The sequence below is a fragment of the Lissotriton vulgaris genome, chromosome 10 (genome assembly GCF_964263255.1).
Source record: "Lissotriton vulgaris chromosome 10, aLisVul1.2, whole genome shotgun sequence".
NCBI classification, from domain to species: Eukaryota; Metazoa; Chordata; class Amphibia; order Caudata; family Salamandridae; genus Lissotriton; species Lissotriton vulgaris.
In genome coordinates this window covers 557,039,536-557,065,536 of record NC_141698.1, presented here as the reverse complement: position 1 = coordinate 557,065,536, position 26,001 = coordinate 557,039,536, and positions in this window count along the sequence as shown.

Below are 26,001 nucleotides of genomic sequence, written 5' to 3'. Positions count from 1 at the left end.
TTCTATAAGTGATTGTTTAAGAGAATAAATATGTTTAAATTTCAATAGAAGTAAGGTGGTAGTGTGGGTATAGCTCTATATGCAAATAAATGAATGTTCAATTGTTTATTTGCATGTGTGAGTATGTGTGTGAGTACCTTTTGGATGACTGTCGGTGTGTAACAGGATGTATAGGTGTATCACTACATATGATGAGTAAGTATATGTATGAGTGACTATATTGAACTGTTTGTGAATGAGTAGATGTGTATATAGATGGTGGAATTACTAAATTGGTTGTTGTAACTGATATGGGTATCTCCATTTTTAAATACATTTTAGTTTCTATTTTTGAATATGTGTTTCAAGGGTTACATTACAGTGAAAGGAGGTCTGTCACTCTGTCACAAGGATGGTGTCATCAGTGATGTCATGAGTGATGTCACTGACCATGTCATGAGTGAAGTAATATGTGACGTCATCAGCAGTGCATTGCACGCGCAAGTTATAGTGAGTCCAACTAACTATAACGTGGGAATTTCAATGGTTTTATGTCAGTAAAATTTCCAGCTAACTATAACTGGTGTGAAACCTATGGTTTTTTCAGTGAATTTAATAGGTTTCTTAAATGCTAATTCCTAACTATAACTGGTGTGAAACCTATGGTTTTTTCAGTGAATTTAATAGGTTTCTTAAATGCTAATTCCTAACTATAACTGGTGTGAAACCTATGGTTTTTTCAGTGAATGTATATAATGGGACAAATTTTTATCTACGTTTTCTGTTTTAATATTGCACTACTCTCCCACTTATATTTCACCTCCCTTCCCAAGGTTTATCCTTTCCACCTTCCACATTTCATTCCCATCGTCTTTCTCCTACAGTTAGTTCCCCTACTTCTGTTTCCCACTGTAGCCATTCCTATGTTTTCTGTTAATATATTTATAACTGCTCTTAAGTCATAAATGTGCGACCATTTTAGTTGTTTTTGATATTCTTCTGCACTCTAGACCTGGGTTTCTATACCAGGCCTGGTGCAATCTTCTGAAGAAAATATTGAGATTTCCATCAAACTTGCATTATATCAAGATCAACGTGGGTTTTTATAAATTTGCAGATCTACCCGTCTGAGATTGTCATACTGCATTTCACCAACTTATTTTTAAAGTAGTTAATATTTAGCTATTAGGACAGTTAATATCCAAACAACATACCACTGCAGCTAAAATCACAGCATCATCCTGAGTTGAGTCCATAATTCCTCAACAACATAGGGCCTGATAATGGTGGCGGTTAGATGTTTGACCACCATCGTTTCGGGCAGATGATTGTCCATCAATGTGTCGGCAGTCCCACTAGCCCCATTATGATAGGACCATCATGCAGGCGGTCGTAAAATGTGTTTTTCAACAGCAGCTTGTGCTGCAGCCCAGAACAAGAATGACAGCACAAGCCACTGTTGAAAAAGGTGCTCTGTACACATCCATACACCGCATGCCAGGCACCACCACTCAAAATATTTTAATATTTTCACTAGACTAATTCAACACTAATCCTTTATGGGTTCCAGAGTAGGGTAGGCGCTTCGTCAGGGGTAGTAAGTGCTATATAAATGCAATTACAATACAATACAATGCAATACAATACAATACAGTACAATACAATACATGTGTCTCCTCGTTAATGATGTAATATGTGACGTCATCAGCAGTGCATTGCACGCGCAAGTTATAGTGAGTCCAACTAACTATAACGTGGGAATTTCAATGGTTTTATGTCAGTAACATTTCCAGCTAACTATAACTGGTGTGAAACCTATGGTTTTTTCAGTGAATTTAATAGGTTTCTTAAATGCTAATTCCTAACTATAACTGGTGTGAAACCTATGGGTTTTTTCAGTGAATATATATAATGGGACAATTTTTTATCTACGTTTTCTGTTTTAATATTGCACTACTCTCCCACTTATATTTCACCTCCCTTCCCAAGGTTTATCCTTTCCACCTTACACATTTCATCCCCATCGTCTTTCTCCTACAGTTAGTTCCCCTATTTCAGCTTCCCACTGTAGCCATTCCTATGTTTTCTGTTAATATATTTATAACTGCTCTTAAGTCATAAATGTGCGACCATTTTAGTTGTTTTTGATATTCTTCTGCACTCCAGACCTGGGTTTCTATACCAGGCCTGGTGCAATCTTCTGAAGAAAATATTGAGATTTTCATCAAACTTGCATTATATCAAGATCAACGTGGGTTTTTATAAATTTGCAGATCTACCCGTCTGAGATTGTCATACTGCATTTCACCAACTTATTTTTAAAGTAGTTAATATTTAGCTATTAGGACAGTTAATATCCAAACAACATACCACTGCAGCTAAAATCACAGCATCATCCTGAGTTGAGTCCATAATTCCTCAACAACATAGGGCCTGATAATGGTGGCGGTTAGATGTTTGACCGCCATCGTTTCGGGCAGGTGATTGTCCATCAGTGTGTCGGCAGTCCCACCAGCCCCATTATGATAGGACCATCATGCAGGCGGTCGTAAAATGTGTTTTTCAACAGCAGCTTGTGCTGCAGCCCAGAACAAGAATGACAGCACAAGCCACTGTTGAAAAAGGTGCTTTGTGCACATCCATACACCGCATGCCAGGCACCACCACTCAAAACATTTTAATATTTTCACTAGACTAATTCAACACTAATCCTTTACGGGTTCCGGAGTAGGGTAGGCGCTTCGTCAGGGGTACTAAGTGCTATATAAATGCAATTACAATACAATACAATGCAATACAATACAATGCAGTACAATACAATACATGTGTCTCCTTGTTACACCAGCCTCAGGGAGGTGCAGGATTTTGGCACAAATCCATGTCTACAATTCTTTATAGATATGGATTTGCTTTAAAATTCATAGGAGGATGCACAGGGACATCTATGCACCACCCATGGAACACCCTCTTCACACAAAGTAAGGCAATGCAGTGCATTGTGCTGTTTGCATTACATTTGGGTACTAACCAATGCACACCACCATTTACTTTGGTGTGTAAATACCAACCTGGATTTTACATTGGGTTTGTATTAAAAAAGTACACAAACCATTATGCAAAAATCTTTGCAAATCTGGATCTTTGTTTATTTCTTCCCTTCTCGGTTCCCTGTGCCCTTATTTTTCTCTACCACCCTATGTTCTCACTTATTTTTCTCCGTCCTTAATTATAAGATTATTCAGCCTTTACTTCATCCTTGCACTTGTAAAGAACTTCTGTCTCTGTCCAAGCTTATTCCATATGGGTTGAGCAGTATGACTCTTCTTAGTGCATATGGCACTGATCCTGTCTCCTGGTGTGACAAGAGCTATCAACAACAGTCCTTCTCTTAGTGTAATGTAAGCCATATATCAGTGTTGTGTGTTAGTAAGGTTGTTAATTTGATTGCAAGTGTCTAATAGTTCGATTCTTTGTGTGTCTTGTCAAGATTACCAACCGGTCGATCTAAGACAATCTTGGCTGCTGTGGCATCATTCAGAATCAGTGTTTCCGATGTCTTATCCTTTCACAAATTTTTCCTTTGCACTTTGACACTTAGGACTGTCCACTGTAATCCTTATGGATACTCTCATAAACCACCAAATCTAGGGAACAGAACAGCTGAACTTCCATAGACACCTGAATTCTCTCTGGCTGTTGCACAGAGTGTATGATGAGGGAAAAGCCCTGCCCAGATGGTCTACCTACTTTTTCCCCGACCGTTGAGATATATAACCTTGATTGAGGGAACTAACATTCAGCTCACTGCATGACATGCATTGCCAGACAATTCAGACATATCACTCTGGTATGTTCTTGTCATTGTTTGTATGCTTTTGCCACAGTAATGCATATTCTCATGAATACTGGTACACTATGCAGTTGTGTGCACAGAGCCAAAAGACCCCATCCGGCTGCTTACAGTTCCCTCTGGTTAGAAGATTGTGATTTTCCCATCACTATCCTTTGACCTTGGTCTTCGTAATCTAGGCATGTGGCTTTCCAACTCAAAAGTTGACATCTGTAGTGAATAGTAGTGAATACACATGGCCTGGTAGGTCCAACTGCATATTGTTTCTGAGATTATGTGCATGAAGAGATAACTGCAGTTCCATTGCTGCTCTGCCTATTTTCCCCAAATGGGAGAAAATTCAGAGAAATAACATAACCTTCTTCTTAGTCTCTTCCTTTCACCCCCCCCAACTTAAGGTAGCTTTTTTTTTTTACCTGACATGCCTTCTTAGTACTTATAGCACTTTTCTACTGTCCCAAAACCTAAATCAATTGGTCAGGAAGTTTTTCTTTCACCTACCTGCCCCCCCAAGAAGTCACCAGGGAAATAGAGATTTGTCTAACTCTGAGCACCAGATCCTTCAGTGTCCAATAGCCCCGTCCTGCCTCGGCACCCACTTGTGGCAGTGGCAGCCCGTGAACCTCATTTGGGAGTGGCCAATCATTACCTCACAAACACAGGTAGGGGAAAATGACTTACAGAACACTGGGAAGACTGGCAACGGTTACCGAAGTACCCTTTCCCCTGCAAAACCACGTTCTCTGAACTTCTAGGAAACACGCCAGAGATGGCTTAGAAAGAAGGTAAGACTTCTGGTACAAGAGCCAGGGGCTAAAGGTTCTCAAAATTGAATTGGACACTTGTAACAGAGTCTCCTTTTGTTGGACTCAGAGGATAATTCAGATGATTTTCTTGATAAGTTGGTTGTTGATCAAAGAGAGGCTTTTGATATTTATTTAGATGATCTTTCCAATGACGTTGATATCAAGAAAGCTTTCATTAGAATTTCTTGTGGGGTCAAAGAACGATTAACTAGACCCATGCCTCAGACTACACATAACAGCTTAGCTTGATTTGATAACAATTGCATCTTAGGGCAGTCCTTCAAACAACTCCAAGATGTATCTTGGACATGAGGAGGTGTTGATGTGATTACAGCTTAGCTCTGAAACAAAGGAAAAGAAGAGCTAAAGAATGCCTCCTTGGAATCTTTAATTTAAGCAAGTAAGTCCAAAGACCGCTCAGCCTTGTGGGGCATTATCAATGGTCCCTTTTTAAGGGACTATAATGCCCCTAGACTGGAGGTTGATAATAACAAGCGTGACTGGTGGTTCATTTCTCCAAGATTTATTCTACCCCTATAACGAGCCTTGAGGGCCTGCTTAAGCGGTTGTAGAGGAACTAAACCATCACAAGACCATAGCAATTTATCTTTCTCCCTGGATGAGATTAACAGGGCCCTTATGGACAACAAGGGTAGTAAAGCACCTGACCCGGATGACACTCTCATTGACATGTGTGAGGCAAGCAGACTACTCTGGGGCTCAATCCTGACTAGGGTTTTAGGGCTTGTCGCAGATCTGGCATTCTGAACGCTTGGTCAGATTCTTTGATAGTGCCCATTTACAAGGGGGATCATTCCTATCCAGCCGGCTACTATACTATTTCACTACTTGATTCTCTGGTGAAAGTCACAGGCACATTATTCTTGAGTAGATTAGAAGAGTGGGCAGTGAACAATAATATTGTTTCTTACATACAGTATGGCTTACGTAAGATCTGAGGACGATTCAACAGGGACTAAATCTAAACCCGCTAATCGGTAAATACACCCTAATCAAAAAGGGTCAATTGTGTTACGCATTTGTTGATTTGTCAAGTACATTTGATGGTGACCTGCATGACAAGCTTTTGAAAACCCTGTTAGAGCTTGGGGTAGAGTCTCCGCTAATATCTTTCCTTGGAGAGAGGCATTCAGGAAGTAGGGTAAGAGTACACTATGAACCCAGTGGTGAATGTACTCCTGCATTCAGCAAAGAGAGAGGGGTCAGACAGGGTTGTGTCCTTGCACCATTTTTGTGTACTTTGTACATTAACAGCTTGGGCACTGTTCTGACAAAAAATTGCAGGGACCTCCTTCAGATTGGGCATTGACCAGTTCCTGCCCTGCTCTATGCTGATGATTCTGTATTTATGTCTCTCACCCCTTTGGTCCAACAGAGGTTACTTACCTGCTTTGTTAATCATGTGCAGGATTTGGGTCTAAATGTGAATTTGGGGAAAACATTCACAATTAAATTTGGGAGGAAAGTTACGAAGTGCCATGACTTTAAAGTTGGTGGTGTTAAGTTAAGCTGTACTCCCACTTTCTCCTATTTGGGAATCTTGTTTGAGGCAAATAGCTGATGGAAACAGGCTGTCATCTCCAGGAAGTTGCAATTTATAAAAACCACTTCAGTGCTGTTAAACTATGCTGCTATATTGGCAAAAGATCTTTAAATAAAACATTAATTATTTACAGGGGTGACTCCTCCGCTAAGGCAGAGGAGCGTTGCACCACTGAGCAGGTCAAAAAGTAAAAAAATTAATGATAACAGCTCATTGTCATCATTTTATTTTTTCATCCTTGCTTAGCTGGGTAGGGGCCGGACTGCTCTGCTTGCAGAACAGCGCAAGTGATGAGTGGTGTGCCCATTCCAAGTGTGCATGATTCTTTGGCCAGCCGCTTCGGGCCGGTCAAACCGTCATGCACACTTTCCATTTTTTCCACCCAGGCTGCATTACAGCCTGGGTGGAGAACATGCCCAGACTCCCATTCCCTGGCTGAGCACCAAACCACAGCGCTCAGACCAATCACAACGCTGCATTGCAGCATTGTGATTGGCTATGGGAGCCTGTGAGCCGGGTGCTTCCTGCCCTGGTGTCCTAAAAACGGAGGGAAAGGACCGAGAGGTGGCGGTGGCACACGTGTTTCATTTTTAGTTCATTCCCTCCCCATCCCCCTGCGAACCACCCCCCCTCCCATGCCATTAAATTCCAGCTGCCACTGACTATTTATAAGGGCAAGTGCGTGTTGGCAGCTCTGTATGGGGTGGAGTTGGGGTATACAATATCAACAATCTCCAGCTGGTTGAGAATGCCTTATATAGGAATCTTCTTTCAGGCCCCAAGAGATGTTCTTCCTTTGTACGTCATCCTGAACTTGGGGCCAATTTTTAAGTTTTTCAATTATAATTCAGCCAATCCTATTCTGGCATAAGCTTTAGACCTGTGAAGACACACTTCTAAATCATAAGATTAGCAATAATTGTTTTAAAGTGTCTTTGTTCCTTCAAATTCCCTAGTTGAGATCTATAAAACAGAATTGTCTGAAAATAGAATATGCAGATTACTTTGAGAACCCTGATATGCTACACCACATCAGTAGGGGAAAACTACAAAAGAAATGTTAATCTCTGCTTGAAGAACGCAGACGAACCATGGAATTAGTGAAATCTAGTGTTGTTAAAAATCAAATAACTCGCGTTATTGATGGTATACAACCCTACCTCAAATCCGTACAGAGTTGTCGTCATAGGTTTGTATTGACACGATTTAGATTTGATATTTTTAATCGAAGGTAACATTTTCCAACACCGATGATTGGTCGGTTGTCTTAACCAAATGTCCATGTGACGATTTACCTGATCAATGCACATTGCACATAATATTTCTCTGCACATTTTACAAGATTTCACAGAGACGTTATATGTTGCCTGTTTTATGTGATTACAATTTTAAGCAATGCCGCCCTGCATTATTGCAACTATTAACCACATTACCTTTTGCGGCATAGTATCCAGTTATTTATGGTCAGTTATTCATTTTAGGAAAAAACTGGATAATCTGAATGTATCAGTTCTGTAGAGACTGATTTACCTATCCTGTGCAATACTGTTATGAGGTCTGTTGTCTACAATATATTTTTTCAATTACTAGCTTTTTAATTAATCTGTGTAATATAGTCTAATTTACATAGTTATTTACACTGCAAACTATTTGATGCTTTTATGTTTCTTCTTTTATGAAAATCGAATAAAACTAATATTGATTGATTGATTGAACTTCTTTCAAGGAGGCAACATGCTTTACATTATTATGAAATACAAAAGGAAAGAGAGGAAGGGGTCGAAATGCGTTTGCAGCCTAGAGGGAGGAATGTTTAGGGCATATAGAAGAACCGTCCATCTGTCACTGCTTTCAGAGCCCTTTCAGATACAATATGAATACAGCAGTGAGAAAACAGTATCAGACACCAGTGAATCACAGGAATCATGCAGCCCACAGACAAACAATACACCGGTGGAACCCGTTGTTAAAGTAAAATTTGTCCTACAGTGGTCAAGAATGAGACAGTGAATCGTGTGTGATCCCTAGCCAATGAACATGACCTTAGATGCCTCGCGGGGGAAAGCTGGATGGGAATTGGATGCTGTTAATCATGATGTCTTCAAGCACTTCCATTTTGTCAAGAGTGAGCGCAATCAGTAGCAGAACGAAGCCATCTGGTAAGACGGATTGCTGAAACACCCATGGGGCTTGTTCAGGGTTCTGTTTCTTTTTGGTTGTGCTGCTGGCCTCATATTTTATTGTGGGAAAGATGGTTTTATGTAATATAATAAATCAAATGTTCACTGCTGGACAAAATCAATGATCCAAAAGTCAAGAGTTGTAATCCTGGAATAGTAACAGCTATTATGTAGTGCGCTTATAAAGGCAAAAAACAGGCTATCGAAAAAAAGGTTTTTATTGTTCGTGAAAATATAAATGTAAATGATATATATATATATGCAGAGGTTGACACAGTGTATCTTGATGCCTGCATTGTTAGATTTCAGTAGTCTTGTGCATTTTTTGCACATTTGTTTTAGAGTTAGCTATAATATATTTGGAACGATTGTCTTGTTAGGTGTTTGTATTGTTGGTGGGTCAGCTTTTACCAAGCAAGTTCCAAAGCAAAGTCATTCACCTTTGCATTGCGCGTTAGCGAACCTAAGGGGCAGATTTATGATAACTGGTGCATCCCCAGGGATTCGGCAGTTATTTTGCGCCGCTGCTCCGCCACCCATGGTGCGCCGCATTTACAATGCGGAGCACCATGGGGCAAAAACGGCACAGATGCGTGACGCATCTGTGCCGTAAAGGTGGCGCATTGCTGGAGTTGCGTGCAGCTCCAGCAAGGCTCGGGGGTGCCCCATCTTTACAATGCTGCATCAAGACCTACGCCTGCTTCGAACAGGCGCAGAGTTTTGAAGCAGCATTGGCCTGAAAGTGACTGAGTGAAATCTATAAGATTTCACTCAGCCACTTTTGCGAGGCGCACCTGCCCTGGAAATACCCACCCTGCGCCGGAAAGCCCACAAGTGGCACAGGACTTTACAACGTGACGCATCTGCCTAGATGCGTCACGTTGTAAATGGGTCATAGGGATAAGCCACGTTCACACCGCAGTTGCGTGACGCAAACGTGGCGCATTTCCAACATAAATCTGCCCCTAAATGCATTGTCCGATCAGACCAGAGCCAGCAAAGGAAAAATAAAACGATGTTCTAGCCTCGTTTAATTTTTCATTTGATGGCTCTGAGCCAGCATGTGCAGGGAGAGGCGGGGCATGCGAGGGAGGAGCAGGATTGCTATGTGCACTCCCTAAGTGAGCATATGTGTTTGGCTGGCCGTCTCAGGTGCACTTAGGTTTCTCCAGCATTGAACAGCCTGGCTGGAGAAAACCCACAGACTCCCTGACCTCACTGTCTTTTCATCCCGCTCAGGCCAATCCCCGTGCTGCTCTCATAGCATGAGAGCAGCACCGGAATTGGATGGGAGTCTGTTCCAGGGGCTGCTGGGACCAAGAAGAGTACAGAAGGTGCGACTCGACAGGGGACACGGCTGGCGGCTTCAGATAAGGTTTTTTGTTTTAATATATTATTACTAACATAGCCAGTGCTCTCCTTGTGTATGTTCCCCCCTGCACTCCTCCTCCTGCATTCCCTGCAACTACCTCTCCACCCTTCGTTTGTGGCACCCACCACTGTGAACCGAAGGTTGCCACCACAATTCAGCTACCGTGCCACCAACAGCATCCGGAGGAGGATGAAATAAATGGATATATTGCAAACAAAGGTATTCGTTTCGAGTGCCCACTATTTCTTATGGGATCTGTAACATTAGTTCCTAGCTGCATCAAAATGATGTGATCTGCAGGAACATTGCGCATGCGGTTACTTTCACCTGACGTTTTCAGATGCTAAAAGCAACAGCAGAAATTTTAGGGCGCACTTCTGACTCTGAGGCAAAATGAGTAAATAAAAAATCGAATCAGACCACAAATCACTGATTCCCTTGATAAATCCCCATTTCTAAGTCAACCCTCAGTGTCCAACTTGCAATGAGTCACATTTGTTGGGACAGGAGCAATTGCCAGGAGTGATAACAGAAAGAAGGGAATAAGTGATGGCAGGATGCAAGGGTGGTGGCAGTGGTGGGAGGCAGCAGTGATGACGAGGAGGGTGGGTGATGGCGTGAGAGGAAAAAATGGCGGGATGTGGAAGAGATGACCTTGGGAATTGATTCAAAGAGAGAAAGCTGTTAAAAGGTGAGGTGATGATGGAAGTGGGAGGCGAAGTGATGTTGTGAAGGGAGTCAGTAGCAATGATGGACTTAAAGGCAAAGAGGGGAAGCTGATTAAGGAGGCGTGAATGATGATGGGGGAGGAGCAAAAACGGGACCAGTACAGAGAAGCACAGCTGTGATCATGGGGTGGAAGTGATGGAGGCAGCGATGATGGAGGTGGGCAGTAGAAGTGAGGACCGGGCAGGATGTGGGAGCAGTGATGGGGCAGGAGCCATGACATGTGGGGATATGGAAGAGAAGAACTACTTCTTGAACATCTTACCACAACCTAATAGGAACAGTATTGGAGAAATGTAACCCTCCATGAAATGCCATGGCCTTGGTAGACAGCCTAGCCAAAGGTGAAAACACATGAAAGTCAATAGTTAATGGGGGCTAATCCAAAGCCCACTACTTATATGTACTTATATAGGAAACATGAGGTCTAATAAAAGGCTAAAGCTGTCTGTAGCCGGTAAACGTTGTTTACAATGCGGTGTTTACACCGCACGACCTTTACCACTCTGCCATTACTACGCAAGTCGTTACTACGACTTGTGCTGGATGGTGCTGTTGGTTAAGGAATATTGTAATTTTATATTCCAACACCTTCCTTACTGTTACGTGGACTGGTGTTGGAATATAAAATTATAATATTCCTCAATCCGCGCCCTCCAACGCAAGTCGTTGTAACAACTTGCGTTGTAATAGCTGCGTTGTCAAGTACCGCGATCTAAAAGATCGCGTTGCACTGACATACATCCTCCGTAGCCAGGCCTAAAAAGGACAATCCTGCTAACCCGTTTTTTATGGGAAGGGTAAATGTAATATTGAGAATGAAAATATTGATTTTCAAAATATCACACCCATAAGCAGAGCTTTCTTTTTTTGCAAGAACTTGACAATGCCCCTCTTAGTTCGGATTGTCACTTCTAAAATCTCAATTAATCTAATGAAAAGGATATTGAAAACCCGCAAAGCTCTTAAAATCGATGGACGCGTTCACGCTCCAAAGGAAATTACATTTGTAAATGTTACACTGACGTTGCATGGCTCTCCCCGGCAGCTTTGATGGCTGGTATCTTTGAATCTCCCTTGGGTATTAAAGCCTAATGTCAAATTTAATCAAGCGGTACTGAATGCTAAGCTACTGGGGCATACTGGAGCGAGGAAGGCACACTCTTCCGAGGTAGACAAAATATACCACGAGTTTTTCACAGTATGCAGTCTCGTGTTTGGATTCTTCGAATTCCCCTCGTTTGATTTATGTTTTTAGCTTCCCGAACAAACAAATACATATAAATGCCTTTAACAGCAAAACATGCAGGTGTTTTTGGACTATTTTTCAGTATGTTATTTACAGCATCTATTTGTGTGCATGTTGTTGCAGGTGGTGGCCACAGGGACCTATTTCTTTATCATCAGACTTTGACCCAGAGCAAGAGATAGAAAGGCAGAAAAGGGAGAAAGGAGGAGAAAAGGGAGAAAAAAAAGAAAAATACAGGAAGCGGTGATAAAGGGTGAAAATCTGGATGGCAAAGAATCTGAAAGAGTAGGATTAGGAGAAAGGTAGTGCAGGGCATTGGAAGAAAGAGGCATGCGGTGGAGTTAAAAATAGGCAGCCTGCATATTCAACAACGCCCAACCATCAGCAACACCGAAGAAAAGCGTTCGCCCATGCACGTTTTCCTAATAAAGCACTGGCCTAAAACTTTCTTCTACTTCCCTTACTACTTACTGACATGGAAGACAATTAGAGGCAGCCATTATAGCTAGCATCTGGTATGTGCTACCCTCTGAGCTGCCTTTCTTACTCTTAGATATCAGGAAAGCAGCAGCAGGAAAAGAAAGTAATGTAGGGTGTAAATTACTGTTTACTTTCTATAGTATACTCTACTTACATTTCCCTAGAGCCTTATAAGCAAATTAGAGACTGCCAATGGGCCAAGGACTGAGCTAGGGGTCAAACCAGTGATGTTTTGTATATACAATGCTCTGTGATGTTTACTTTTCTATCCTTGGCATTTGATTGTGAAGCAATGTCCATGCTTATAGACCACTTTGTCACCTCCTATTTGTTACCTCACTGAAGCCTGCTTACTGTATATAGTCTGCCTAGCAAGCATCAGTGGCAGACCACAAATAAGCCCCCCCCCCCCCGCAAAATGTGTTCTGTGGCTTCTGAGTTTCTCACTTCTCATAGATATACAAAAATCTTAGGGGCAGATTTATGTTAACTGGCGCATCCCCAGGGATGCGCCACTTAACATGCGCCACAGTGCGCTACATCTCCGCCACCCATGGTGCGCCGCATTTATAATGCGGCGCACCATGGTGCAAAAACGGCACAGATGCGTGACACATCTGTGCCGGAAATGTGGCGCATTGCTGGAGTTGCGTCTCAAGCACGACACAGCTCCAGCTAGGCTCGGGGGTACACCATGTGCACAATGCTGCGTCAAGACCTACGCCTGCTTCAAGCAGGCGCAAGGTTTTGACGCAGCATTGCCCTGAAAGTGACTGAGTGAACTGAGCGAATGCCCCCCCCTGCGCAGGAACGCCTCCTTATGGTGCAGTGCTTTACAACATGACGCCTCTCCTAGATGCGTCACGTCGTAAATAGGGCGCATTGTTTGCGCCGCAGTTGCGTCAAATAAAGTGACGCAATTGCGGCGCAAAGAGGTGCAACGGCCTCATAAATCTGCCCCTTAGTCTTTAGTAGGGTCGCCGTGAAGAGTGGAGCCCCCTGTACTGCTGGGATTTTAGTAGTCTATACCATGCCCTTACCTGATACAACTCAATCCTCACTGTTCCGTATTTTAGTCAGAACATGTTTATTCTAATCAAAGCTGAGTTTCTAATTGCAACGTCTAAGTCTCAATCTAAAAGTACTATTATGACCACAATTCCTAAATCCCTCTCTTGAATGTATCTCCAAGTATGTATGGTCAGCTGAAATATAAATTTATCCTATTCAGAGGATCTATTTTGTTTGCTAGAATACTAAAAAACAAAATTAGACAACCCCTCTCTCCAATAAACCAAAGTAAAAAAAGCCTCAAATGCCCAAATAAAAACAATACATCTCTCCAAAACCCCAAAATTAAACATAAACTAATTACATGCATTAAACATTTAATATATAAAAAAATAAAAGTAAATTGTATTTGCACATGGGCTATGACGCATCCTCCTCGGTGTTCTCCTCTAGTTGGAGGCAGAAATAGCTCCCCTAACCAATCCAGATGCTACTCTCATGCTGTTAACCAGCATGAGAAGAGCGCCAGGTTTGGATGGAGCGGGTTGCACCAACTCTCCTTTTGGGCTACTAAGACATAAGCTTCCTCTTCTCCCATCTGTCTAAGATAGCTGAGTGGAGAACTGCACAGTGTGCATGTCACTTTGTCTGGTTTAAGTCAGCTGGCCAAACTGACATGAGTACTTTGCAGTGTCTTACCAGTGCCCCATGCTGCCAATCGGCAGCAGAGGACACACCTCCATTTCTCCTGGCTCGGGAGCAAGGTGGTGGCTGCTGAAAGTGTTCAAAAGAAAATGGCCATCAAATAATTTCATTGCCATTTTATTTTTAACTCTTAGCGTGGCTCGCAGTGGGCCGGTGGGCAATGCTCCCCCATCCTCATGGAGATACCACCGCTGCTAGAACATGTGTCATATCAATGCCAACTAAAGGCTGGAGGCCAAATGTGGCAACTCTAGAAACACATATTTGTCTGTATACAGAAGTCAATCAAGAGGTTTTCCTTCTGCCTTTAAATCAGTTAAAGATGCTAATCAATGTCTATAAATACCATTTGTAAATGTGAATCAGTTGAAACCAACAATAGACCAGATCATCCATACCCTACGAATCAAAGGTGTGCCTTTTCAAATATGTTCTTAATGTTCCTTCTGAGCCTTTGCTAATGGATCGCCCTCTTCTTGTGCCTTTTTTCTGAGGCCTAGACTTTTCTAAAACAGAACACACAAACATGAATTATCTTCCAATCAGGCCAAATATTTTGGGCAAAGGATCAGTGCTTGAACCATTAGCACAATATTACAATGCGTTTCCACACCTTTTACTCTCAGAGAAGACCTCATATGAAAAGGATACAACATAAATGACCTACAAAACTGATGATACTATATTCAATAAAGGATTCCCAATGTCTTGCCACAATGGACATTTAAGCATTATACACATCACAACACTACATGAACCTTAGGGTAGTTTGTGTACACATTTGGTTATCCAACCTCGTCCACACCCCACCCAGTCACCACAGAAATCATCAAAGATGATATTGAAGGCCTATTTTCTGGTTATTTTTTTGTTTAAAGATAACCTGCACTTATTGATAGTGAGGATAACTATGGGCAACCTTCTCAATAAATGTTATGTTAAGAAATTTGAATTTTGAAAAAAGGAGCTCAAGAACACTGCATCTCCACTGTATAAGATCCTTTAGCCACAAACATCCTACTTATTTGCAAACGATCCAAAACTACAATTCAGTAATTATTTCCTTGTCCTGCATTCTGTTGGTCTGCTTTGCGTCCTAACGAGGTTTCAACGACATAAATGCTTATCCCGAAACCCCTACAATTACATATATCATGAGCAATCCTTCAAGTGATGCAGCAATGATGTACTGTCATTTGGATGGGAGGTGATGTAGGTCTTTTGGATTTTCAGAAACAATTGATCACCTATGTCTTGAACTTGAGACTTACTGTGGTTGATACCTAATTGTATGTACCATGTTTGAATTTGAAAATAAAAGCACATTAAAAGAACAATTAGCTGCAGTTTTGGCTTGCTTGCCACCAGAGGTGTTTAATGGAGAATGTACAACAAGGGCACATTCCGCAACTTTGGGTAAACTGCATCAGCGTTAATAATTATCTACCACTGTGGGTCTTAACCTTTTGATTTCCATGTATTTGATTCATAAAAGTGGGACCCATGTCCAAGCATCAACCACAGAGCTAGAACACACAGAAGAGGATCTGAGACTGCCGATCACTGATTGAGCAATGCTCTTAGATGTGGATGCAATTTCAGAACTGCTGAAATAGGAACATATATGGATCTATTTACTTAAAACAGAGATTAATGAGCTTAATGAAAAAATTTGTTTTAATCAAATAGCCTTCTTTTTTCAAGAGAGGACCTTTCAGCCTGAAAAGATCATATGGGTGATTACTTATCTTTCGAATTAGATGCATACATTCGGATGTATGACGTTAAAACGCATGCTTTTACCACGCATGCCTTTACAACGCGGTTTTTACATCGCAAACCTTTACAACGCATAGCGCTTAGAGGTGCTGGATAGTGAAAAGTTTAATTTTCTATTCCAACTCCAGTTCCCGTGGACACTAGGGAAGGTGTTGGATGCGTTGTAATGGTTTGCGTTGTAATGCCTGCGTTGTAATGGTAGTGTGTTGTAAAAGTTTCATTGTAAAGGTTGTTCACCATACATTCACACCCAGTGACACCTACGTTCCATCTATGCATTGAATATGCTTAATAAATATCTGATCTGTTCAGTGAACTACGGGCACCTTGGTGAAGAAGATAATGTGTTAGGCAGACCCTATTGGGATTGGCTATAAAGCCTCTGTAAGGACTGCGAGATGAGTAAACCTTATTGGGAGAATCAATGAGATCAAATGTTATCTCTTGAATAATAATATAATAATAATCTGGGCTCGAGTCGGGGTACCACGCGGGTGGACGGCATCCCCCCACTTATTTTACCGGGGGGACGCCATCCCCCTTGCCAAACAGCTGGACTTAACTCTTTGGCCTCTCTGGGACGAGGAGCTCGGCACCTTTCGTAACGTCACTTCCGGTCGGGACGTCACTTCCGGTGACAGCGTCCCCCCACTTCTTTTTTTACGACTTGTGCCCCGATAATAATAATGATTCCACATTTGTAAAGTACACACTTATCACCCCTAAGAGTATCCAGGCGCTGGGAGGCGGTCGGGGAGATTAGGCGAGCTATTGCCCAGAGTCACATAATACTGAGCTGAGCTGCCGCTGTTGATCGAACCGTGAGCCCCGCGTTCCGGAGTCAGCTGCTCTGGCCGTTTCGCCACACCTCTTCCTTATTAGAAATACATGTATACCTTCTAAAAATAGTATTTGAGATAAGAAAAAATCACTCATATCTGTTTTATACAGTATAACATAGAGGAGCAGTACGCGATAGTCAACAACAGCATGTTCAGGATGGTCAGTAACAGTCTGTGTGCAAGCAGAAGGCACACATACGGAAGGGGTGCACTTTGAGATAAAATATGTGCATAGATGTACTCTCAAAGGTTGGCAGAGAGCAAGCAGTGGGAGTGCAGAACATACACTGGGGGGGGGCGTAGTGAAAGCTATGACTCAGATCAGTTTATAATTGGCCCTAATGAGGCAAATTAGCTAATTTACTTTGACACCTGTCTGTTCATGCAGGAGATGAGAATGAGTGTTTGTCTACATGAAAAGTATATAATCATACATAATGGGAAAGCAGAGCTTCATGAGAACCCATGACTCATAGTCATATTGTTGTTTTTCAAAAGATGTTCATGAAAAAAAAATGCCACATTTTGAAAAAATCTATGTTGCTTGCAAAGAAAAGTGCGGGAAATGTATGGGTATAACCATGATAACACCTGGCTAATTATGTGGCTGCTGTCGTTTCAACTCCTTGGAATAATAACGTGGAAATTGGTTTAGCATCACACTTTCACACTTTTCTGATGAGAGTAATTTGGATTTACATTAAAGCCTGAAATATACGGATTAACAGTGGAAGAGTGCTAATTTAAATGTATTTCCATTTTCTAGGTGATACCCTTCTAGAACTAGTGGTATTTTTGTATCATGCATTAATGTGACATTTCGAGGCAGGAAAGTAACTCGTTTATAGATCACGAATCTAGGTTTAAAATATTGACGCTTATGAAATGGCAATTTTCTCTTAATTTATACTTTTATTGTGTTGTAATCTATAGAAATAGTCGAGCTTGCAAATAAGAACACTCGCATTTTGTCATTACTGATTGACTGAATGAGAAAACAATGGTCAGATATAAGGGTTCCCGCCACTAAAACAAACCCCCGCGTGATTAAGGCGCAGTACGATTTTTCTTCTGACCCACCTAGCATTTACAAATGAATTTGAAGGGGAAGGAGTGATGGCATATAAACAGTTTCAGCACCGTAGGGGCCTGCTGGGCATCGCAGCAGCTGCCCAGTGAGTAGCACGTCACGAGGATGAAGCATGCCCCTACGGTGGGTGAGGGCCTGTGCATCCTATAGAGTGGGAAGTGTGGCCCGGGGGGCGCATGAGTCCCTCCTGACCTTTAATTGGGGCCCCTGTAAACAGCAGCACTGGGCTGCTGTTCACTTGACAGAGCAGGAACATTCAGAAAGCTGTGAAACGGGCATACTTTATTTACACATTAACTTGATGGCCTGATTACGAGTTTGGTGGTCCATAGGACCGCTGAACCCATGGTAGCGCTTTGACCACCACTGTAACTGCGGGACCGCCCGCAGTATTACGACTTCTTCGGTCGGACCACCACAGAAACTGTTGTTTTCTTGAAGTGTAACGCTGGAGACAGGATGGATGAAAGATGCAGGTTTATTTTTAGTAGAAGGTCCCGTCCAACAGGAATGGCTGCAGCAACAACTGACACCCAGCCTCAAGCATAACCAAGCTATTACATGGGCACTTCTATGACATCTTAACATTCCAAATTGACATAGAGGAAGGATTCAAGAGAAGGAGGAAATGATCACATAGTAACTAAACCCAGAGTGGTGATACTACAGTATTCCACACACCTTACTAGAGTATACCACACACCTCCCTTCCATCACAAACTATATACATTACCATGCGAACAGAATAAGCAAAGAAACAAATTGGACATAATCATCGAGATAACCAGGATGTTCGACCATTCCGGAGGACCACATAGCATTTTCCATCCTATTCATACTTTTATCAATTTTGGGACTGGAATGGTCACCGGCAACACTGTAATTTCTAGAGCTTTCACAAAACCTCCCATCAAAATGACCTCTTAAGACAACCACTCTATTAGGATTCCATATGCGATGATCTTATGTCTTAATAGCATTGTGAAAAACTTTGATGACCAATAAGGGCTCCATGAACTAAGAAGAAGAACTGCCAAGGAGACCAGGGTGTTTAACCATGACCCAATCTCCCACTTTTACCTCCACTTTCTTCACAGCCTTTCTCTAATCAAAATAACTTTTCTTTTCAGCCGCTATCAACTCTTCCTTCCGTTGCACATCACTTCCATCACACACCTTGCCCCTGGACAGTTCATACTTGTTGACGCAAGAAGGTTCAAGACAAGTGTTAGGTACTCTACCACCAAATAATACAAAAAGGGTTTTTCTCAGTGGTGCCATGGGGAGTCATTCTGTACTCCTCCACTTTGTTAAGAACTTCTCCTTTCCAATCTAATGACAACGACTTTGCCAAAGCGATTCTCTTTTTAAGTACTCTATTGAATCTCTCGACTATTTCGTTTGACTCAGATGATAGAGAGAATACGTTTTATGAACTATACCTCTTGAGGATAAAAAATCCTCCATCTCTTTTGAAACAAGTTGGACACCATTATTGGTTAAGATCGATTCTAGGACACCTTCCCTGGAAAATAATTAGTTCAGACATTTAATAACATGTGCAGAATCAATCGTTGAAGTGAAGAAAACCTCTGGCCAATGGGAATACATGTCAACAATGACGAAAAGAAAAGTTTGAAGACCACTGCTATGTACGGGTCCCACTATGTCCAACTCAATGTCTTGTCAAGGACACGAAGGACGCCTTCTCATAATCATAGGTTGCACCCGAGGACATTTTGATTTATCACTCAAAGTACAATGAAGACAGTCTCGCACCACACGCTCCACCAGCTTGTCCATCCCAGGCCACCAGTAGGACATACGCAATCTGTCCTTGGTTTTAGTAATCCCAGAATGGGTTGCATGAGTTAATTCAACAAATCCTTTCTGAGACTGCTAGGGGGAATTAACGTAGTCCCTCGAAACAACAACCTACTCTCAACACATAATTCATCACACAGATGCCAAAAAGATCGGGTACCAGCCTTAACACCAGGCCAACCCTTTTGTATGAAAGAAAAAACCTCATTCAGTGTATGGTCGATGGCTAACTCTTCGCCCCACCTTTCTTCAGAGATGATGGCAGTGTCTAACACACACACCCATACATTATCCACATCCATGCCATCATCCGTGAGTGTTTCCTCAGGAATAAGGCGTGATAACATGTCAGCAACCCCATTATCAACACCAGGAATATACTTAAGTAAATAATTATACTCTTGCAAGCTGATAACCCATTTTGTGATTCTGTTAGAGAATAAATCAAGACCTTTCTTGTTAAAAATCTCAACTAAAGGCTTGTGGTCCATGCGTACCTCGAAATCAGCACCCCACAGATTTTTATTTTATTTCTTGATGGCCCACAAGACCGCAGGAGACTCCCTCACCACAACAGAATACAGTGTTTCTGCATCGCTTAGGCTTAAGGATAAAAACATGACAGTTTGCATGCTAGTGGGACCATTTTGTTGTAGAACTGCACCCAAACCTCTTTCACTGGCATATGTAGTAGGAATGGGTTTAATTCTGGGGTTAAAGCTCTGAAGGGAAGGGGCAGCACTCAAACTTTCTCTGATGTTGGTGAATTATTTCTCACATAACTCCTTTGCTGGAAGGAGAACTCATGTTTTGGATAGTTGAAACCTGATCACTTTAAAGTTTAACATCATTGCCAGTTATGTTATGCCCAAGATAGTTATTTGAATAAGATCTAAATTTAAATGTTTCCTTTTTTGTGGTAAGATTGCAATCACACAATTTTCCAAGCACCAATTTCAATTGTGCATCATGTTCATCCACATCATTGCCAAATATGAGAATGTAGTCCTGATATATGCAAACGCCCACGAGATCTTTGAGAGCATTCTCCATGGAACGTTTAAAAACAGACGAGGCTGAAACCAAGCCAAAAGGCATTCGGATAAATCTAAACGTGCCAAATGGTTTTATGAACGCCGTATAACCTCTGCATGATTCTTGCAGTTCATTCTGATGGTAAGCAGAGGAGAGATCAATGGTACTGAAAACCCTCGCTCCACCTAGCAAAACCAACAGCTCAGTTATGTTTGGAAGAGGATATCTATCCACTATGACTTCCCTATTTAGTTTTCTCAGGTCAATACATAGACGCAAGTCCCCATTGAGCTTCCTGGCAGTGACTACAGGCACCAACCATTCAGTGCCTTCCACCTCTTCAATGATACCACCGCTCTTTAGCTTAGCGATCTCCTTCTGCATATCATCTTTTACTAATAGAGGTACATTCCTTACCTTACAGCACACAGGAACATAATCATTCTTTAATTTAATTTAAACAACCCAATTCATGCTTGAAGATTCCAGGAAACTCTTTCCTAAGTTCTTGTAAAAATTCACTCTCATTAGATCTCTCCACTGTAGACACTCTATCCTTAATCTGAATCAGAGGATCAGCATTAGGATCAAGAAACACAACCAAATCCCCCTGATGGAGCCAACTAATGATACTATCTCCCTTTTTAGATACATCTTTTTTTCCTGATACCAGTCTGCTCTTATATTCAATCAGGCTGATGAAGTAACCATGTAACTTGATTGGCTCACCTCCATAAGCCAAAGGAGTAATGTCAGGCTTTACAAGTACAACTTTGTTCTTCAATTTCGAATGATAAAATTAATTAGAAACAATAGATCTTTGCACCCGAATCAAACAGAACACGTGTGGTTTCCCCTTCAACAGTAATGCAGTCGAAGGGACAAAACTTTCTACTACCTGAATTCTGGACCTGTATAACAATTTGCCCACATTCAAAACCATTTGAGTTTGCTTCAGGATTGTCATCCTCGTACACTTCTACCTTTTTGATTCTTGGTTCTGGTCTACTTCTACAAGCTATTGCAAAAATGGTCTTTCCTTTTGCATTTACTACATATATGAGCCAATGCAGGACATTTCTACATCATTAGCGAGATGGCCAGCTCTAGTACATCTGTAACATTTAGGATCCACCACTCTCCCTCTAAACAACTCTTTATCAATAGGAGGCTTATCTTTTTCTTTCTCAAGCCACCCTTGATTCTTATCTTTAACGACTTGTACTTTGATGTCCTTTTTAAACTCCTTTTTTATTACAACAACACATTTCATAGAATGTTTAATTCGGAACCGCCAGGGATCCAGTATCCTGCGACGTTCGCGCTGCGGTCAGAGGCAGATATATTATGTCGGTGCTGCAGTGGCACCATCAAGCATATTTCGGGTTGCCTCTCCACCACCCTTTTCATGGCAGTGAAAAGGATGACGGTGAGGCATCTATGGGGGTCCTAATAGGGTGTCCAGCTGCCTCAGGACCCAGGGGGTGCAAGCGTGGGGGCACATGTAGGTCACCCCTGGATTTCCACCTCCAGTTCCTGCACAGTGTGGCATGTATGCCACACAATGCAGGAAGGTGCAGTCTGAGCTCTGAGAGCAGCGGTCTGCTCTACTGTGACAAAACAGCTTCCTAACATAAGAAAATGGCATTACTTATTCACAATTCAAGAAATTACTATACTTCCGCCCCCTTTTTTGCAAAATATTTTGCAACAAGTGTGGGGTTTCTCCCAACCCAAATATAACATTTGTATACCCATTCCTGTGATGAGGTCCAAGCCAAAGGCAACATTCTGTAAATTGTAGCCCTTATCACTGCGCTAATGGGCTCAAACTTGGCACTGGAGAGGTTACAAATCAGTGTTTTGTATGCTTGAGTCAATGATGCTGCTTTGTTTTTCATAGAGACTAACCCTTTCCTTAAGATACCATTATCTGCTTCACGTATCAAATAACCATTATTTTCTATGTGCCAGCTTTGATTTTTTTTACTTTTTCCCAAAAAAAACTGCTATGGTCCTGCTTAGATTAACACTGTTTTTTTACCTCTTTGTATTTGTTTGAATTGTATTGGAACATACAGCCAATGCTCCTGTTAGAACTTAATTTGTCAAAAAACGAGATATTGCTGATTGCTAAAACATACTGGAGAATCTAAGGATAAAAGGGTCTCCTAAAGGTAAAGTATCTATAGATATATATTATACAAGATCCTTGGAAAAGAGTCCCCTTTCAGCTACAGGATAATATAAAATCAGGTTATAGCAGGCTGTAATTGTCTTAGTAGCCTTAATTTCACATTAAGATCAATCTTATGAAAATTAATGTATTACCTAGGTTTATATCTCATTTTAGGTAGAGAACGCGTGTGAATAAAAATAAAAATGTAATGTCAGTGGACGAGTTACTCGAGGAATACCTACATAGTCAGTGGAAAATAGTAAAATATTCATGAAAGACATTAAAAAGAGTTATGAAAAGAGGTGGTTCCCTAAATTGTATAGTTGCAAACTGTCCTTCACTCTAACACAACTGCTAGGGTGTGTTTCCAACAGACAAAGCAGCATTTGTAACTGGATTGAAACAGATTCAAATGCGTTTTATACTTTTTAGTATGGTTGCAGCTTAGAAAACAGACAAAACTTACCCCACAGCCAAACTAAATGCACCATTGCTTGCAACCATTAAATTATTTAATAAAAACTGATGCGTTTAAAGCAGAGAGGAAAATAAAAATGAGCATTACAACCACCCAGGACCACTCCGCATTTAAATATCACAACCTTTTTGATCCTCAATGATTCAAGCTTGACTAATCAATCTACATCCAATTTAGGACAATGGCCCGTTGTTAAGCTCTGTTAATTTAAAATGTATAAATCAGTTGCCATCTTGTAAAAAAGAAGACATATTTTTATGATACAAATATTTTTGCTGCTTTGCCATTCTTCGACTAATTAAAAAGGGAGAAATTGTCTGCTTTGTCATCTATATATTGTTTCTAAACATTTGATATTTCATTGACGACTCTACAAAATGACTGGAGTTTGAAACATGAAAAACAACTGGGAGACACCTTTCTATTAAAAAAAATGTAGAGCTCAAATTTTAACAACTAAGGGCCTTTAGGTCTTGGCAGTAATGACCCAGCTGTCACTTTTTCAACTGCTTCACCGTCCGCCTTTTGGCAGACCGACTGGCCTATTTAGATGTTGGCGGCTCCATTTGTGAGAGACTGCCAGAATCTGACTCTACCAGGAATCTTCACCCGTGTCGATGGCATCATAGGTAGAAGAGGCTCTCGGTGGGAGTCCAGCCAAGAATACCTATGATGCCATCAACACGGGACAGTAGAACACATCTAAATGCAGTTGGCAGGATACCTGCAACTCGATGGAGTACTTGAAAACACTGCCAAGAATTACCACCAAGATATAAATCAGGCCCTAAATTTACTTTGGGCTAATCTTCGTACAGCAAAAAATTATTATTGGAATATTGGACTCTAAGGAAACTTTTAAAGTTAGGTCTGTGTTACAGTGACTGATGCTGGCTTTTATGTCACCATGCTAGTGTCCTGAGACCTGATTCACAAAGGGCCTCCAAACTTGTGGTGGAGGACCTGAAGTCATAGGGTAGTCTGCGCACTTGGGGCAGAATCTCTGCAATGAGTATTTCTATTGAGATTCTGTCCCGAGTGCGGAGACCCTTCGTGAATTTGGCCCATGGTTTAGGAGTGCAAGAAGTTAGTTCACTTTTAGAACAACGATATTGGAAGGACTTTCTTTCTTTAAATTTATTTTTATTTTTTTATTATTGAAAGCAGACATGATGGATTGGCGTACATTAGAAATGCCAAATTATACAATAGATAAATTGAAAAAATACAAGAAAATAAACAAGTGGAGCAAAAAAAAAAAAGAAAATCATTGCATTGTACTTCCCTACAAGCATGACAAAATCTATTCCTTTACCCAACCCCTTGTCTGTTTCGTTCCTCCATCCAAGCAATAAGTGGCTTCCAGACCTTCATACCTTTTTTTCTAGTTTTTAAGCCTTTACATTTATAGAGAGCTATTTCTTGTTTCCAAATGAAGATTAATCGGTTTAGCCACTGATAATAAATTGGTGGTTCAGAATCTTTCCATACTGTGGAAATCAGAAGACGTGCTATTACAAGACTTAAGAACACAAAATCTTTTTGTGGCACATCAAATTGCATTGTTACATCAAAGCCCAGTAGCATTAGTGTGGAGGAGATCTTAACATTTCTCCCCAGTGTCTGTATCATAAATGACTCAACTCCCATTTTTAACTCATCTAGTTTAACACAGGAATAAAACATATGTATCATGTCAGCTGGTCCAGTTTGACATCTTGGGCAACTATCCGACTCTCTTTTCCCCTAGTTATAAAGCTTCGACGGTGTGTAATATAAATTATATATCGTTTTGTACTGTTGTACTTTCAGATTAGATGACATAAGCACGTTTTTACCTATTTCCAGCACCTTATCTATATCAACCTCCCCGTCATTTAGTTTAGTTACCCAATTTGTTTCTGTTCTTTCTAAGTCATTAGGGCTATATTTTTGCAGTTCCTGATAAAAATCTTTTATTCTGCTTTTGGGATTACTCATAAACTGGAGTATTGGTATGGGGTCAGAGCTAATGCTCTCTTTCGGGACATCTCTCATACAGTTTCTGACTTGTAAATATTTAAAGCATGAGTCACTTTGTAAATCATATTGCTGTACAATTTCTATAAACCTACTCATTTCTAAGTTTGCATAAACATCTGTCAGCATTACAATACCCTTTTTTCCCATTTTTAGCCATATCATCATAGATATTTGTGTGTATGAGATCAGAATGCCAGAATGACGAATATTTGGTGAACCTATTGATCCCACATGTCTTCACTATCTTTCTTCAGTTTTTAATTGAACAGTCAATACATTTATATCCTTTCTTTTGATATTTTCTCACGTCATCTTGACGCTGAAATAGTCCACCATGCGGCTTCCCCAATTGCTAGTTCATAAATAGTTGGTATTTCCCCCACATAATTTTGGGTCATCTTGTAAACATAGAGAATACCCAGATTTTGCAGGGCCGTAGCACAATAATATAGCTGTATATTAGGAGCATTCCATCCACCCTGATCAATCGATTGACTCAAAAATGTATAGGCATGTTGAGTTTTCTGATAGCTCCAGATAAAATTAACAAACATCCCCTCAATTTTCCTAATTTTTTTTGCCGTTAATTCTAGGGGGATGGCCCGCATTAAATATAGAATTTTTGCAAAGATCTTCATTTTAATTACATTCATCCTGCCAATTATTGTAAGGTGCAAATGGTCTAATCGTTTCAATTCGCTATTGATTGAGGCCATCACTGGAATGATATTGGAAGGACTTTCATAGTTTTGGGCACTCAGGTGACAGGTGGAATAGACACACAAAAAATTCAGAAATATTTTGTATGGAAAACAATAATGAATGATTGC